Source organism: Thermobia domestica, chromosome 1 (assembly GCF_964235325.1).
Source record: "Thermobia domestica chromosome 1, izTheDome1.hap1.1, whole genome shotgun sequence".
Classification (NCBI taxonomy): Eukaryota; Metazoa; Arthropoda; class Insecta; order Zygentoma; family Lepismatidae; genus Thermobia; species Thermobia domestica.
In genome coordinates this window covers 261316792-261330994 of record NC_137454.1, presented here as the reverse complement: position 1 = coordinate 261330994, position 14203 = coordinate 261316792, and the positions used below count along the sequence as shown (strand labels likewise).

The window sequence follows — 14203 nt, the reverse complement described above, 5'->3', positions numbered from 1 at the left end:
GTCATAGATGTCCTAAAGCATCCAGGTTTGACTAGACTAACCACTGAACCTATTACATGAAACTTATCTCTGTCAGGTTTGTCTCTAAATTGTCAAACGTGTTAGAGGGATGTTGAATGCTTCTTGTTATACTGCATACACACTCGGCTCCTTGTCTTCCAGTAATGTTTTGAAAACCACTTACTTTGTTCTTGTCTGAAGCACCTTGCCTTCATTACCAGTGTCTGTAAAGAAAAAGTAATTAAACAAAAACTATTATACATCAATATTCGTACGTGTATCGGAATAATGAATGTATAAATAAAGTTAAATGCTATTTTCCTGACCTGGCCTCCCAGTATTATTGTATTAGAACTACGTAGCGAGTGACATAAGCTTAAAATACATTTCTAAAGAAACAAACATTGCTTGACTCTTCCAATTTGCATTTCCAAATGATTTATTTAGTGATGCTTCATTATGTTTCATGTTAATCCTATTCTTAAATTTGTAATTTTATACATACGTTAATTATAATACCAGTTATGTGTATTTGATATACAGATTCATTAAAATGGATTATTTTTCCTTTTCGTTTTTCAATGTGTTGTCCTTCCACTTACACAACTTTTCCTTTAGAACCACTGAATTACAATTTCAGAATTTAATATATCTATTTTTCCGATCAATATATATTTTTCATGTAAATATACAGAAATTTGTCAATACAAGTACAGTGAAACTTCTATATAGCGGACAATAACGGGGAACGTCCGTTATTCGGAAAAATCTTAGGTTGCAACACCCCCCCCCACACACACACACACAAATACTGCAATGTACGCACGAATTTAGGCGACATTACCTTGCTATTTATTTTCATACGTAATGTACTCTAATGCAGTTTCATAAGTACAGTAAAGGGAAATTTTAGTACAGGTCCTTCATTTATATTTAACTGTACTCGATGCCTGCGTCTTGCAAATGGATCACTTGTCGCCAGACGAAGATAAAATGCACGAGATATCACTACATTGTTCAAACTATGTTAAACATTGCTACTAAATAAAACGGAATTTGCACTTTATAAAAAGAAATAAACGGAATACAAAATAAATACAATGCATTATTCAACAATAAGCTATAATGTTAGAAATCCTGCCCGTTATTGTTTGAAATTCCAGCAAACGGAGACTTTTATTCCTAGCTGTCCGTTGTTTGGAAGTTCTACATAGGCGCTTGGGAATAGTTTTCAGTGACCGCGTCCGTTATTGAGAATGTCCGCTATTCAGAAGCAACTTTTCCATTGTACCGAATCTCTTACTGTAATAATAATAATAATAATAATAATAATAATAATAATAATAATAATAATAATAATAATAATTCCTTCGTATTAAGAACATATGTAGTTCATTCAGATACTTTTCATAAAGACTAGCGTGGATATGTCCTACATTTCAAAAGTGCATTAGAATGGAAACCATAAAAATGTCTCTGTATTAAATATTATTTATCAATTTAACATTTAAAAAGTATATGCAGCTTGTATAAGTTTTTTTTAAAAAACTGTGTTAGTGTACATAAAAAAGAAAAATAATCCATTAGGATTGAATTGCGTATTTGTATGGTAGATGGATTTCGCATAACATCAATTCCCACTAGATTTTCCACTGGATCAACAAAAATACATGTACATTTACGCGTACAGTACATTCAGTATTTTCTTTTTTAAAAAAGTTTATCCTTGTGATTTTTTTAAACATCCGATATCGAAACATGTCATTTATTCACTGACCAAACAAAAAGCAGTAGATAAACAGAAAACAGTGAATAATATGTAGTTGAATTCCTAAATATTTCTTATTGGTCATATGAATTTGTTTTAGCTACATTTTTTAATGTGTCAGCGGACTTTTAAAACAAACATGGTAATTTTGAGTTGAAAGACTGAAAAATGTATTTTAAAATAAAGTAAAAATATTTAGTCATCTGGGTCAGTGTGGCCAGTAAGTAACTGTAATAGATTGCGTCATGATACCTTCACAGTTATATTTTAAACATATAGCAGGAATTTTAAATAGAGATATATTTTTTATATTATTTAACTAAATAATTCCATGGTTCAAGAGACCTGAAAAGTCATTGCCGCACGAGCAAGTGCCTCCATTGGATCGTACTCCGAGACAATCGAATATATAAGAGTAATCTATTTAAATTGATGTTATATTCTGAACTATGAGTTATTTGTAATACAGTAACGCCTCTGTACTTTGGCTACCTCTGATTTCACACAAAATTTTCAGTTTATCCAAGTGGTGAACTTACACAGTAATAATTACAGATTGGTGACAAAGTTATACAAATGGCTAATATTAACAGATAGTACTATATGTGCATTTGAGTTAACATGACTGCATAGCTCATCAGATCACTTTGTTTATTCATCATATAAGTATTTGAGACAAGATAGCTAATTTCAGGATACAACACTTTTGTACATAAGGCAGGTGCGTCATTTTTATCAATGCTTTAATATTAATGCAAAAACGTGCAACTATGTGTGTCGGTGGGGGAGTCTTGCCTTGACCATCCTAAAACAAAACCTGAAATGACTCTACTGATATAAGGTCTCAAATTCAATCCCGGGAAGAATAAACACTATAGGCATGTGTTTCCTTAGGAGGATTCAGTTCCCTCCTATCTTGGTATAATTCCAATAATTATTTCGTGATAATCTTTTATCCTAAACAACATAACACTTAGCTGTGACCTCATTGATGTAGAAAGCCAACTTTAATATTGTTTCAAAAATTAATTTAATTATGAAAAGTTAGCGTCAAAATATTAATATACATAGTACTATTTATCTTCTACAAAAATTATAATAATAAAAGAATTCAACTATGTAGCAATCCAACTAATTTAGTTCTTGAACTTTTGTTAATGTATAGTACATGCTTTTAAATAGGGCGTATACATGTTAAAACCACGGGAGTTCCTCACACCCAATGCAGTCTGTAGAAACAAGGAAACTTCTCTTTTTGTTTAGCCGTATCAAACTAAATTACAGTGCACCGAAACTTTGTCATTGTGTAGAAGCTCTATAGAGAAACCAGCGGTCGGTCGCCAAGTTGAAATTTTCGGTTCCGTTATCGGGAGACATACTTCGGAGAAATATTAATTAAAGCTAAACTCTAGGTATTTTTCCTCTTCTTCCCACCTATTTTTTTATTCAAAGATACGTTCAGAAAAGAGTTGAGGCTGTAAAGGCTTTAAAATGTAATTTCATTAGCTGTCTTAATAATTCGGAAAATAAATTAGATTAATAAAGAAAGGGGTTGAAAAGAAAAAGAAATGAATAGACCAAGGACTAATTAGCTATCAAAATGAATCTTGATAAATTATACTAATTGTTAAATGCATAACGACCTCTTTTGTTCGCACGGCTAATTTTCATATTTTTCAAGTCTCTTAATTATTTTTCTATTATTATTAGCGTTTTATTTTTTACAATACACACCGTGATACTCTAATCTTTTGGTTCATTTTAAATTAATATTGTATAAAAGGTGACATTTGACATTAAAGTACATGTGGAAAGTTGAACAAAATTTCAAAACTATTATCATTACATCATAAGTTATACATAATTGTTATACACACCATTCTGGAGTGTATTAAAGTAAAGTTAGTTGAGTGTTAGTCTTTGATTCTTTTTAGCACGCTTTCATTACTTTTTACATAATAGTGTTGAGAGCAATGATAAACATCAAACATTTAGAAAATAATCTATATATAGTCAATCAGAAATCTCGAGGACCTCCTCTTCTATTCTCCAAGTTTCAGAAGTAATATTATATAAGGTTGTGCAGAAGTACTTGTAGCATATTTTGTGAATATAAACCAAACTTACAGATTTCGAAAATACATGTAATGCATACTATCATCCATCCCATAATGACAACGTAAGTTTCCATGTTTTCAAATACTGCGTATAAAGGTCAACATTTCACCCTCGAAGTCGAGGTATATCTCTAGGAGTAATTAACGCCTTTATATACATAGAAACACAGTTAAATTGAAGTTTTGATATCTTTGATGATCGCTTGCCTGAATTTATGTGATGTAGGCTTCATCTGTAAAGTAGCTTGAAGTCTCGTCCAACTACTTATGAATTAGTCTGAACTTCCTTTAAAAATTCACAATTTTCGGAAAGGCATAGTTATTCTTGAAAAGATTATTTATTATGCCTGTGTTAGAAGTGATGGAGGAAATTAAGATGTAAGAAGAGAAAAATCAATAAATGGAAATCTTAAATAAACAATTATTAATCTCTTAAATGACAAAGAAAGAGAGAGTGTATCGAAGAAATATAGTACATGGAACTTTTCAATTCCTGGCAAGTGAACTGCAGTGATGATAGGACAGAGATAAGAGACATGAAATTAATATTAGATGAGCAATCGGGGAAAAATATACTAATGTGGCGGAGTGTCACAATATGTGCTCATCATTAAATTTCATTTGAGTACAGAGGCCGCGGTGGCTCAGTGATATAGTGTTCACCTCTAGTGCATGGTCCCTGGTTTGATCCCATGTCGCACCAAGTGGTATTTATGATGGACAAACACCGTATGTATGGCTTTCTCGGGATTCTCCTCTTTATTTCACTTTTCATTTCACCATTTCATTCATCCTCATCATTAATGTGTTCTTTAGCCTATATCACATAATCATCGGAAGTAATACTGAAAGATTTCATTTCGTAACTAACTAACTAACTAACTCTATGGCTTATGCAAACCGGAGGTTCAATGCCGCGTTCACGAAAGCTCTCCACTGACTTCTATCCTTAGCTAACTGTATCCAGTTTCATCTCGTAACGTAGTGTAATGTAACGTATCCAGAAGATTTGTGACATGCGCGGAAAATTCCTGTAAGTTTATAAAATGTTGATTGTTAATTCAATAAGTAAAAATGCAACCATTGATCAGGCTGACAGAATGTTATAACTCAAGACTCGAGAGAAGTGGGTAATAATAATCGTAGTTAAATTAGATTGGCAGAGAAAGAAATCCATTAAGAGCCATTTGTTTTACCAGTGTTGAATCTTCCTCGGAATAAATTGTAGGGGCTACTTCAAAATGGTTCTCTGTTTTTTTTTCTTCTTCATACCATATTGTTTTTGTTGCAGGAATACTTGTCTGATCAGTGTTCCGAGCTAAAGTGTTAGGCATTTACACTCAACCATTTATGTGTATCATTTCAGGTACGTTGGACTCCATTACATCTACAAACAAATTCATATTGACAAAAGTGAAACCTGTATATAAAATAAATAGATCAATGAGTTGAGTTAATAGAAATATCAATAAACACTAATCACCAGGTGATACTTTTTGTGTTGTCTAATAGGTATAATGGTTGAAAAAGAATTGTTAAAAGCAGACGTGTTTACAAAAAAAGTGTTTGTTCACTAGTGAGTTTTGCCGTCGAGAAATAAACACAGAGTATTTGATGAACCGTGGAAAATATCATAGAACTTAAATTGCCCTGTTTGTGCTAAATTGGCGAAAGATACTTTCGTTTTCCTCTCATATTTAAAATCAATTTTTAGCATATTACGTTCAGTTTGCTGATTACTAATAAGAAAATTACGAGCATTTAACAGATGTAGATTTAAAACGAATAGAAAGTTACGTATGTCCAATTGTTCCATATTTCGATGCGTTAAGGTAATATAAATTCTGAAATACTCGATTGAATGATTGACACTTAATCTTCAACAGCGGTGCTATTTGTCCCCCAGTGCGAAATGTTAATTCTATCCGAGTTGCCTCAGTGAAACAAAAAGGAAAGTTACAATTAGAAATTAATGAACAAATTAAAACGCGAAACTTAAAATCGTGAACTAAATAACAAAATATAAAAGAAAAGGAAATAAAATACTGTTCTAAAGTTTAAAACTATAATGTTATAAATAAGTAGAATAAATTAGAAACAAAGCAAGTAAACCTTTTCTAGAGACCGGAAACTTTGAGTGCAGATTTCAGGAACAACAGAAAATTAGTACATCTCTGTGTTCAAGAAAAATTATTCAAATTGGTTTATCCTTTCTCAAATTATTAAACGAATGTGTGGTGGATAGACACTTTTTTGGGGGGCAAATGTAAATTTTTTTTATTGTGCACTTCATTGTTTAATAATAGAACATTTCTACGTAGTACGGAATATCTTGTTTCGTTCTCATCAGCGTAGAATTTGATTGTACTTCGTAAAAATATTTTAAATTCTTCTCTTACAACTACAATGCCATTATTACAATGCCTCATATTCTACTGCTTACCTTACTGTTCTAGCAATTTACTTATTTCTTGAAATTTACTTTTTTGTAAACATTTTATTATTTTATCCTCCTTCCTTTTCTTGCCTGCATATTTGCGTGTAAGTTCGAGCTCATCTCTTTTTAAAAAGCATGAGTCTACTGAAAAATGGAATAATGTAAATAATGACAGTAGTTTATGAGAGATGCAAGTCTAGATTATTCTACTTTTTTCACATTTATTCTGTTTTTCTTTCCTCTTACATTTTCCTGCATTTTTTAGTATGTGTTCTTTTGAGTAATTTGCTTTTTGAAACCACAATACTTCGAAGCTTCATTATTTTTCACATGTCGATGAACCAGTAATGAATTCCGACACAGGGAGAATATGATTCCTTACACCATACGAATTGTAACTTCGTTTCTTTTTCATACGACAGTAAACTCTTTTTTCGCTTTTTATTTCATAAAGCATTCCAAATGAAATTACATATATATATATATATATATATATATATATATATATATGTGTGTGTGTGTGTGTGTGTGTGTGTGTGTGTGTGTGTGTGCGTGTGTGTGTGTGTGTGTGTAATATGAGAACTTTTTGCGTCAAGGGTGATGCAACATGAAAGTAGAGTGAGGTTGAGGAAGAGAGAAAGAAAGGAACTAGTAGTATGCTCTTTCTGTGAGTGTCGTGGTTGAGAATTTTAATGACGTATCGATGAAATGGATTGGAATGGTGAAGGCACACAGACAGTCTTTGAGTTGTTGGGGGTTTGGGAGCCTCGTTGCTGATAGGAAAAGAAAGAGAGATGAAGAGAAAGAACTGAAGAGAACAGAACTGAATTGGAACAATGTTGCCATATTGGAATGATTTTTCATATGCGTTTTTGCAAAGGAAAAGATGCGATTGACTGGAGGGGATAGCGTACACGCGTAATAAAATCTAAAGACTAATTGAATCGGTAGAAATGGGTAAATACCATGTAAGAAGAATTCAAACTCAGACAGACATGCCAATTTAAGTAAAATCATATGAAAATAATGTGATATAATCATACAATATACGATATCGTAATGCATATTTATATTTTCATTTTTACTAATTTGAATAAAATTGTACGAAAATATATCGAAAATACACTCACTCAATATATAGTATCGTACATGTACATTTTGAATTATTTTCATACAATTTTATTCAATCTAAAAATAGTTTGTTTGTCTGTTTGAGTTAAAATTTTGTAATGAATTTTTCATCCACTCCTACCGATCCGATTTTTCTTCAATTTTGTATGCTTGTCTCTGATGATGGTACGAAATTTCATCCAACCCAGAGACTAGTGCGTTAATTGCGTCGAAATACAATAATTCAGAATATCATCGGACATTGACTGAGAATGTAATCACAAATAATTCTTATAGAAACAGCCCTTATGTCCCTTCTTACTACTTTATCTTCTCATACGGTCGACTAACAAACGAAACTCCATCGTTTGATTCTGAAGAGTACAGAGCACATATAAAAATAGGCGGCTCAGAGATATACAATATTTCTAAGTAACATTATATTTATACATATCTCCACTATACTGTAAGAACTATTTCTTTCGTGTTTAATACTGCCATTGGCCATATAATTAAATAATTAATTTATTTGACTGTGAACTCAGTACTTCATGATTTTATGACTGAGAGTACTAGAGAACATGAGTATTTGTTTTCTACTTTCAATAAACTTCTGAATAAAATCCTGTTAATTAAAAATCGTTTAAATACTTTATTTTCTTACTCATCTCTCTATATCTAGAACAACACTATGTTATAAAAGAGAAAGAAAGAGGCATATTACGTCAGAAAATGGAAAAATAGAAGATCGCGTTTTGTTAGAGTTTCAGTAATATCTTTGGAACTGTTCTGTGGGGACTATGTATAGGGAAACTAGTACTTCTCTTCATTCCATTAGCCTGTTTTAAGGAGAGACCACGAATTCAAATATTTTTATATCTCGCTTCACTTCTCAATTGAATCGGTTAATCGATAGATTTATTACAGTTTAATACATGTTTTCAGCATCGAGGCTATATGAAACGAAATTTGCTTTTGTTTTTGAGTTAATCACTCCAGCATTTGTCGGAGACGTGTACCCTTTACTTGATCGATCCTGCACCCAGGCGCATAGAAAATACGTCTGTTGACCACATACTTACGAATCGATGCCATCGAAAGAGTCGGGTTCGGGATTCGTTCTCTTAGGTGCTTATGTAGTTGATTCGACGTTAATTAGACGATTCGACATATATTTTTAATACTTAATAGTGGCATTAATAAACATGGCGAAAAGCATGGCCTAATTTTTCGTTATAAATTCCACGTTAACAAGGTACTGACAAACTACCTATCATAATAGCATATAGAAGACTAAACCTGACTTCTTTTTAATGAGTTTACATAATTTAATTGGATTGTTTGAGATATATTTCATATTCCATGATCACATGATAAAAATAAAAGGATTGATTCGTCCTCATTTCGGGGCCGCGGTGGCTCAGTGGTAGAGCGTTCACCTCTGGTGCATGGGGTCCCGGGTTCAAACCCTGCTCCCGCCAAGTGAACTTTGTGGTGGACGAACACCGTGTGCGTGGGTTTTCTCGGGGTTCTCCCGTTTTCTCCCACTTTCTTCATTCCACCATTTCATTCATTTCTCATAATCACCGTCTCATTTAGCCTAATCGGCATTCGAGTGTTCATTTGTTGCCCATTTATATTTCATGCTTTTCAAAGTATTGGGAAAAAATAAATAATCAATACTATTATAATAAGATAATATTTGTGTATTTTTCTGTCTGTCATAATCTTTTCACATAGAAAAGAGTGACCTAGAACTACCAAATTTTGTACATGTGTAGATTTTCACCAGATCTATTCCTGTACGAAGCCCTCTTTTCGATTTTCGGCCCAGAGGGTCAGATTTAGGAGGTGAAAATGTATGGGGAAACGTATGCAAGTTTCCCGCAGTTTCTGATAACGCTGTGAGTGTATGCAATCTACATTACCTCACTGCTATGCGGGCTTATATAGCAGCAAAGAATAAGTACCGGGGAATGAAGTAACGATTTTTTTCTCTGTTTTAATCAGTGTTCTGAATTAAGAGTCGGCAACTACGGATTCTTAGTCTTTTCATTAGTGAGATCCAACAATGACTTGCTTACAGTTAGTTATATATATAAATGTTCATTATAACTTGTTAGCATTTCGGAAAAACTGTTTGTGTTATTATTTATTATTGACTAGTTTATCGTCAAATAAATGACACCAGCAACTTAATTATTGTATTTCTTTAAGTGATAGATTGTTACTGCAGGGAAATGAAATTTTTAACATTCCATATTATTTTCCTGCAGCCCACAAATGATGAATAATGGGAGAGTTGAACTAATTAGAAAATGAGAGGAAGTTAGTGGACCCAGAGATCATTTGTTGACATGATATTGTTTAGCACTACTTTAGCGTTGAATTGAACCAGGATCCTTTCCAACAAGTTGATAGCATCTGTTGAATAATTGTGTCTTCTCGTGTAACTATTAAGGATTTAGGATTTAGATTTCTGGGCTTTCGGCATCTAAGGCCATTTAGCCCGTCACGATTTGAGGGATGACGTCCCTCGGCGAGCACACAATCCGGGGAAAGGGAAGGAAGAAAGGATTGGGGAGGGAAGGAGGTGGCCTGGGACCTATAAGTTAGGTACCACCCCGGCATTTGCCTGGTGTGAATGAGGAAAACCCAGGAAAACCTCATTCAGGGTGGCTGGCCTGAAAAAGCGTGTTACACTTTTTCGACCGAGTGACCCCACCGGGAATCGAACCCGGGACCGCTCGCACCGAAGGCGAGAGCGTTAGCGACTACGCTACGCGGGGCCACTCGTGTAACTATTAAAGAATTTGGAAGAAATTGTTATATTATTTCTTAGATATTTCAGTTTGAAAAATGTGTAAGTAGGTTGGGTGATTAATTTACACTTCTAGTTAGCTTGCAATACCATAAACTTTCTTCAGTGACAATAGTCCGTTTTTCCCTGTATTCACAAAGAAAATATTGAATATATATCGTCGGGACTACGCCAAAACAACGAACCTGAATTTCTTACTGAGCATTTGCATCTCTATATTATGGAAAACAAATTTAAACTTTTTCTCAATACTCAATCTAAACAACAGCTTATTCCAAATTGTTGATATTTTATTATTCACGAACTGTGTAAATCTTTTAATACACTATTCTTTCGCAGATTCGTAAATTTTGCTTATTACGGTTGTAAATTGAAAAAATTGAAAAGGCTATACTACCGTAAATATGGTATCTGTAAACAAAATGAACAGTCATATATGTTAGTACTGTTATTTTTTTTAAAAAAATATAGATGCTACGACTAAGGTTTTCTTTGTTTGATGTTTATTTCCTATTGGTAAATTAATTTATTTTTAACCGACTTCAAACAAATAAAAAAGGTTCCTAGATTAACTCATGTGAATCTATGTTCGAAGTTATATCGAAAACGGTTGGTCATATTTTGGTCTGATTTCCACTAGTTGAATAAGCTATTCCCAAGAAAGGTTCTTATAAAACACCTAGAAATATTGATAATCAAATCGTATACATATACACTAGGTTAGCATACAATATTGAAATGAAATCTTTTAAGTTTTACCTTCCACGGTTATGCTGGCTAGGCTAAAGGAATCGGTTATAATGAGAAATGAATGAATTAAGGGTAGGAAACGGGAAAACCCCGAGAAAATCCATGCACACGGTGTTTGTCCACCACAAAGTTCACTTGGCGCTAGCTGGGATCGAACTAAGGACCCCATGCACCAGAGGTGAACGCTCTACCACTGAGCCACCGCGGTTCCAGCGTACAGTATTGTTGTGTGTATGTGTACATATAGCTCGACATAAGTGCAACGATTTTAATATTTTTTAAAAGAGTACTCTCCGGTGGTTCCATATAGATTTCATTAGGACATAGATGTAGTGAGAATCTTCGGAGCTAGATCATGAAACACCTTAACGAGTGCAGTGTGAAAACCGTAAATAAATGATTTCAATATGAGTATGTTCACGAATAACTTCGACATAGATGCACCGATTTTAATGATTCTTGTTTCGTTTGAAAGAGTATACATTTCTGGTATAAATTTCACCAGTAAAAAGTACTTTCCTGTATAAATTTCATTAGTATCTGATGGTAATTTTCGGAGCTGGACCGTAAAGGTTCTCACCGGCTATCAGTGTAAATATCTTAATTAATCGACTTACGTGTATGTTCAGGGATAAGTTCAAAACGAATGTACTGATATTGATTATTCTTTGTAAGTTTTACAAAGTATACTTTCTCGGAGATTGCACATATAAAGTTTTATCAGAATCTGATAAGAGTGTTTGAAGCTAGACCATGAAACTCCTCAACAGTTGATAGTATTAATACCTTGTGTATGTTCACGTATAATTCTACAATACATACACCGCTTTTATGTGTGTGCTTGTTTCGTAGGGAGAAAACAAAATATTTCATTACTATTACCTTTATTATTATTATTATTATTATTATTATTATTATTATTATTATTATTATTATTATTATTATTATTATTATTATTATTATTATTATTGAAGTCGTGCCAAGCGAAACGAATTAATACCTAAATAATTTTATATTAAGTATTAATTTGTTTGGGTTTGCACAACTTCAATTTTTGTTTGTATGTAATAGTGAAAAATAATTGTCTGTTTTACGAGCTCTATTACTATTACTTTCTATTTTTAGTGCTTTTATTATTTTCTGCTTTTTAGTGCTTTATTTGAAGTCGGTTCATATGTTTTTTTTTTTCTAAAAAATGCTGTTTATTGTTACATCTTTTTGAAAACCGTTGTTATCGTCATAGCTCCTAAACGAATTTGTGTCTCGCCACATTTATTTTTATACTAATTTTTCTTCCCTATCATTTATCATGAAGTTTGGCCATGCTAATTATAAACATCCTTTAGGTAGCCTAAGTAAAAAGTGGAGGTTGCTTCTCTTTCGGAACAGGCGATGAAGGCCCAAGGGCTGTGTGGAGATAAAAGTTATACATACTTGATTTGGCACTTCGCAGCACATTTCGGATTGCTTCAGGCTGAGCGAATTTCAAGGCTGCATTGGAGAGCGGGTAGAACGAAAAAATATTCACATCCCCATCGGCAATCGAACTGGGCCACCCAGTTGGCAGGTAGCCTTACTGACTATGCTACCGAAGGTCTTACATTGTTTTATGTAGAAAATATAAAATAGAAAAAATGTAGTATAGATTTTGATAAAACTAGTATAAAAAAATACATTTCTTGATGTTACAGCGCATGACATACACTGGCTAGCTAGCCAGCTTTTAGTTGAGTGATGTCAGCACATCAACTACAGTTGCTTTCTAACCAAAATTCGCTGCATCTTACTTCTTCCAGGTCATCGAATTCTCATGATGCTGGCCATCACTAAAAATGATTATATTAAAACTCAAAGAATCGGAGAAAATATATCATAGTAACTAAAACATACTTTAACTCCAAAGTACGTAAAAAATTTTTTAGAAAAACAACTAGCATTTTGTCTTTCATAAGTAGAAAGAGTTAGTTTCTGCTCAATAATTCCAATAAAAGTTAACTCTTGAAACTTTGAAATAGTAACATTTTAGGGTTTGCTGATTCCTATTCTTCCATGAGTAAGATAATTTTCACATGTATACATCTTTATATTCTTTTCCATTTGTAATCGAAGTTAACAAAAATGAATAATTAGAAGATTAGGACAACGCAGATGTTATAGGCCTACACAAGAATTTACATTATCACTGTGGTGAGCATTAAAAAGATGGTATATCGCGACAGTTTCTGAACTGAAGTAGCCATCGAAAGTCTACTCCTACTACTTCTACGCAAAACAATAATCAAATAATTCGTAGCTATGTGTTCTAAACCTCGATGGTACATAGTTTTACATTATTTTTATATTAACAAGCTAAATACTAAATCTTACAGTAAAGCAAGTTTAAATTTATAAAATAAACGAAAAATCACAGCAAAAGAAAAACAAAACGCATTATATGTCTTAGATCTACATACTTCACGTATTATTGAAATGTAGACTTCCAGCTTCTAAGTACAGCGAGAGTTGAGCCAAAAGGGTATATGGTAATAGTTAAGAACAGCTACTTCTCATCTCCCTTGCACGATGATACTTCTTGCTGTTGCACAATCTACAGAAATGATTCCATATCATGTACAAGTGGTAATAGAACGCACAACAAACTCAGATTATGTTGTATTCACATTCCAACATGGAGTGAGAATACACCGTGATCTGCGTTTCTTATGTGTTGTATTACCACTTCTACATCAAATAGAATCATTTTTGTAGGTAGTGCAACAGTAAGAAGTATCCACGTGCACGGGACATGCGATATGTTTTCAAATCCCCCCACAGGCATACACCCACATAGTCATACACCAAGTACAAGGGCACATTATTATTCTTCCCATACGATATATAAAAAAAAACAGATATTCCTAGAAAAACACCTTAACCCTTAACAGTTCACTATTTTTTCTGTTTCCGGCTCTGTTTGCAAAACATATCCACAGACTACCTTCCGCGTAAAATTTACCAGAGTTGTCATCATGAGGCAATAGCTTCTCTGGATCGCGGAAAACATGTACACAAATAACCACAAGGAACAATACCTAAAAATAATAGTTTTCAAACGCAATAGGTAAGATCAAAAAATGTGTAGCCAAATGGTAACGAAAACTCGTTAAGGGTTAAGTACAAGGGCAACTACGTCAATGTAGGCAGACCCATGTACAAGTTCC

At 33.2% G+C, this 14203-nt stretch overlaps 1 protein-coding gene and 1 non-coding gene across 3 annotated transcripts in view; one reads left to right on the top strand and one right to left on the bottom strand.

Moving 5' to 3' along the window:
* The window catches only part of Cad87A (cadherin 87A), an 890323-nt gene that overhangs the window by 221114 nt on the left and 655006 nt on the right, over window positions 1-14203 (top strand). The window lies entirely within an intron of this gene.
* On the bottom strand, window positions 10149-10223 carry TRNAR-UCG (transfer RNA arginine (anticodon UCG)). Its single transcript has one exon. It is a non-coding gene; the product is annotated as a tRNA-Arg (tRNA).